The sequence below is a fragment of the Schistocerca piceifrons genome, unplaced genomic scaffold (genome assembly GCF_021461385.2).
Source record: "Schistocerca piceifrons isolate TAMUIC-IGC-003096 unplaced genomic scaffold, iqSchPice1.1 HiC_scaffold_368, whole genome shotgun sequence".
Lineage (NCBI taxonomy): Eukaryota > Metazoa > Arthropoda > Insecta > Orthoptera > Acrididae > Schistocerca > Schistocerca piceifrons.
Genome location: NW_025728590.1, coordinates 7,501 through 12,500, shown reverse-complemented (window position 1 = coordinate 12,500; position 5,000 = coordinate 7,501). Strand labels below are relative to the sequence as shown.

Below are 5,000 nucleotides of genomic sequence, written 5' to 3'. Positions count from 1 at the left end.
AAGTGCAATCCACCCCTATAACTTGCGTTTCATGAAGAGTTATTTCCAATATGCGACATTCCCGCTGTCCCTATACATGAGCCGCGACCTGTACCACTTACGAGCGAGAGACGCGATCGCGTTGCTCACTGTACGGCGTCCGATACCGAGCCATCAGCATGTCGGTCCCCATGCGCGTTGCACTCGCACTCGCAGTCGCAAAAACGTGGGGCAAATATATTACGCGGAAGAGCTATAACAGACCGAGCCCCACTGCATGGGGGGAGTCTTTGTCACTAATGTACACAGATGGAACATTTTGGACTGGAACCAGATTACCCGTACACACGGCGCTGATTAGTAATCAATGCAGAGCCATCAAACTACAGCAAATATACACAACTGTCCGTATACATGCTGAAAGAGTCTGCCCACAATGGGAACCACACGTCAGCCAGACACTCTGATCACGCACCACTCTCTGCTTCTAACAGGCGCACATACAATATGTAAGCACCAGCATGGAACAACATCCAGTGCATCTTCTCCGCCACATTACACAATCCACACTATCACAACCAGACCAGGAGGTCCATGCGGAAAATACAATATCCCAGCCTTTCGACATCCACCATTGCGCAGACCAGGCACCAACACCCACACATGTCCTATACAACGGTGCACCCAACATCACAATAGTACCTCCTGTCACAGCGCACAAACAATGACATGAGTCAAAGACACAGGTCTCACACAAGCATAGAATTGGAGCGCCGCCTCTAATAAGCCAAAGGTGCATCCTGACGTGACAAATCTGATCATGTCACAAGCATTCACTTACTATAATCACTATCAACGAACCTGCCGCCCCCGCCCCCCCCCCCCCCCTACACCTTTCCTTACAACAACGTGTAACCTAACCTAACCTAACCTAACCTATGTTGTACCTTAACCTAACCTATGTTGTACCTTAACCTAACCTATGTTGTACCTTAACCTAACCTATGTTGTACCTTAACCTAACCTATGTTGTACCTTAACCTAACCTATGTTGTACCTTAACCTAACCTATGTTGTACCTTAACCTAACCTATGTTGTACCTTAACCTAACCTATGTTGTACCTTAACCTAACCTATGTTGTACCTTAACCTAACCTATGTTGTACCTTAACCTAACCTATGTTGTACCTTAACCTAACCTATGTTGTACCTTAACCTAACCCATGTTGTACCTTAACCTAACCCATGTTGTACCTTAACCTAACCCATGTTGTACCTTAACCTAACCCATGTTGTACCTTAACCTAACCCATGTTGTACCTTAACCTAACCCATGTTGTACCTTAACCTAACCCATGTTGTACCTTAACCTAACCCATGTTGTACCTTAACCTAACCCATGTTGTACCTTAACCTAACCCATGTTGTACCTTAACCTAACCCATGTTGTGCCTTAACCTAACCCATGTTGTGCCTTAACCTAACCCATGTTGTGCCTTAACCTAACCCATGTTGTGCCTTAACCTAACCCATGTTGTGCCTTAACCTAACCCATGTTGTGCCTTAACCTAACCCATGTTGTGCCTTAACCTAACCCATGTTGTGCCTTAACCTAACCCATGTTGTGCCTTAACCTAACCCACGTTGTGCCTTAACCTAACCCACGTTGTGCCTTAACCTAACCCACGTTGTGCCTTAACCTAACCCATGTTGTGCCTTAACCTAACCCATGTTGTGCCTTAACCTAACCCATGTTGTGCCTTAACCTAACCCATGTTGTGCCTTAACCTAACCCATGTTGTGCCTTAACCTAACCCATGTTGTGCCTTAACCTAACCCATGTTGTGCCTTAACCTAACCCACGTTGTGCCTTAACCTAACCCACGTTGTGCCTTAACCTAACCCACGTTGTGCCTTAACCTAACCCATGTTGTGCCTTAACCTAACCCATGTTGTGCCTTAACCTAACCCATGTTGTGCCTTAACCTAACCCACGTTGTGCCTTAACCTAACCCACGTTGTGCCTTAACCTAACCCACGTTGTGCCTTAACCTAACCCACGTTGTGCCTTAACCTAACCCACGTTGTGCCTTAACCTAACCCACGTTGTGCCTTAACCTAACCCACGTTGTGCCTTAACCTAACCCACGTTGTCCCCTAAAGTAACCCACGTTGTCCCCTAACGTAACCCACGTTGTCCCCTAACGTAACCCATGTTGTCGCCTAAACCTGCTCTGTAATTGTTATACGACTCGTTCAATTAGTGTAGTGTTGCCCACCCGCAACCCTCGCAATATAGTTCGCTACTCGCACTGCCCGCTCCCCTGTGTATCGCTTCATGTTAAACACCTTGCAAGTCTTGCTGACTTTCCACATGCTCCTGCTGTACACTGTAATGTGGATGGCAGCAGGACGTACATGCCGCCCCTCCCCACGTCCCCACCTTGCCCCCCTGCCTTCGCAAGCTGGTTGGTGAGAAGTTTGCATGTTCAATGCCCTTCGCATGCGACGTACTCAGGCTACGTTGTGGTGCGGCCTGTGTCAACCGTCCGCTAATGTCGTACGCGTAAACCACAATCTGTACTGCACATTCGTCCTTATGTACCGAATGATACATCGTGGCACATGTGTGACCGTACAACGACTGCGCCCAAAAACGGCGGACCATACAGTGCAAATATTGTGCACGCAGCTACGTGTCGTCTCCCTATGAGAGCTGGATTGCAGTGTGGTACGCCATAGAGACGTGTGGGAGGAACGGACGCCGTGGATGGCGATCAGCATGAGCTGTCTGTTGATGTATTCGGACCTAGTCGTCTCTCCTCACACACCGTGATGGCATGGTGCACCGCGTTCCATATCTGCGACATGCTACAGAGGCCGGTTGACAGTCGTTCGAGCAATGGACATCGCATACGTACGGGGGCCACCTTCCACGTATTGTCTAGGCGTGCACATTTTGTTGCGTGTATGTGGGCAGACGTAGTGTGGCGTGACACCTGACACAGGCATGCAATAATCGTTGAAGTTGCAAATGGCGATGGACGCCTGCGTTTTCTGGTGAAGTTACGCAAATGAACAAATGGTAACCTGTTGTGGTGCGGTTGTTCTCGCTAGGGGTGAATCGGTGATGGCGACGATAGGTTGAGGTACGAACCGGTTGTTCCAGCGATACCCACCATGCCGACGAAACTGAACGGCATCTGGGTGTGAAGCGATACGCGGCGGTGGCTGGGTGGGACCGTCCCCGGCCGGTGAGGGGGCGCCTCCCGGCGTGCTGGCCGCGCGGTGCGTGGGCGCACGCGCTACAGCCGGCTGGTGGGGGCGGCCAGTGGCAGGCGCGCCGGCCGACGGACGCGGCAGGCGTCGCAGCTGCGCGCCGGCGCACCCTGCGCGCGGCGCCGTGCGGCCAAAGTAGGTCCTCGCGGGCCCGGTGCGAAGCGCGGTGGACATCTTCAGTGTGCTGGTCCGATTGAGGACTGTGTGCGTTGAGGATGCGCCGCCGCCCGGCGCTCGGCGCCGCGACGCCGTCTGCTGCTCGGTCGCCCCAGCGGTTCTCGCTGGTGGTTTGTATCGCAGCTGTGCGGATGTGTTGGCGCGTGCGCTGTGCTGGGAGAGTTCGCTTCGGCACCCAAGTGGGGCTTTTGTCCTTCTGTGGCGCTGGCGTTGGAGCTGCCGGTCACCGTAGGTGGCGCGTGTTGTCTCCCGCCGGCAATGCCACGACAGCACGCTCCCGGGCCTCTGTCGGCAGCGGCAAGCTCAGTTGGGAGCACGGGTGGTCGCACCGAAAGCGTCTACTCGCCTAACTCCGGGCGATTGCGCCTCTCTCGAACCCGACCAAGTACTTGGGACGGCGCTGCGCGCCGCCGGGACCTGAGAGGGTTTCGAGGTGTATTGTGCAGGGGAGCTCAGCCTCCTCCTGTTTGCAGAATGATTGAGCGGACGCTTGCGTGTTCGCGCGGGCCCCCGGGACACACTCCCGGGCGGCCGGCTGCTCAGCTCTAGTTGACGCAGCTCCCTGGTTGATCCTGCCAGTAGTCATATGCTTGTCTCAAAGATTAAGCCATGCATGTCTCAGTACAAGCCGCATTAAGGTGAAACCGCGAATGGCTCATTAAATCAGTTATGGTTCCTTAGATCGTACCCACGTTACTTGGATAACTGTGGTAATTCTAGAGCTAATACATGCAAACAGAGTCCCGACCAGAGATGGAAGGGACGCTTTTATTAGATCAAAACCAATCGGTCGGCTCGTCCGGTCCGTTTGCCTTGGTGACTCTGAATAACTTTGGGCTGATCGCACGGTCCTCGTACCGGCGACGCATCTTTCAAATGTCTGCCTTATCAACTGTCGATGGTAGGTTCTGCGCCTACCATGGTTGTAACGGGTAACGGGGAATCAGGGTTCGATTCCGGAGAGGGAGCCTGAGAAACGGCTACCACATCCAAGGAAGGCAGCAGGCGCGCAAATTACCCACTCCCGGCACGGGGAGGTAGTGACGAAAAATAACGATACGGGACTCATCCGAGGCCCCGTAATCGGAATGAGTACACTTTAAATCCTTTAACGAGTATCTATTGGAGGGCAAGTCTGGTGCCAGCAGCCGCGGTAATTCCAGCTCCAATAGCGTATATTAAAGTTGTTGCGGTTAAAAAGCTCGTAGTTGGATTTGTGTCCCACGCTGTTGGTTCACCGCCCGTCGGTGTTTAACTGGCATGTATCGTGGGACGTCCTGCCGGTGGGGCGAGCCGAAGGCGTGCGACCGCCTCGTGCGTGCTCGTGCGTCCCGAGGCGGACCCCGTTGAAATCCTACCAGGGTGCTCTTTATTGAGTGTCTCGGTGGGCCGGCACGTTTACTTTGAACAAATTAGAGTGCTTAAAGCAGGCAAGCCCGCCTGAATACTGTGTGCATGGAATAATGGAATAGGACCTCGGTTCTATTTTGTTGGTTTTCGGAACCCGAGGTAATGATTAATAGGGACAGGCGGGGGGCATTCGTATTGCGACGTTAGAGGTGAA

General features: G+C 52.7%; 1 non-coding gene across 1 annotated transcript in view; it reads left to right on the top strand.

The window, feature by feature from the left end:
- Positions 1 to 3,995: 3,995 nt before the first annotated feature.
- The window catches only part of LOC124746662, a 1,910-nt gene continuing 905 nt past the window's right edge, over positions 3,996 to 5,000 (top strand). Inside the window, exon 1 of the ribosomal RNA XR_007011439.1 lies at positions 3,996 to 5,000. This exon is cut by the window's right edge and continues 905 nt beyond it. This is a non-coding gene — a ribosomal RNA (small subunit ribosomal RNA).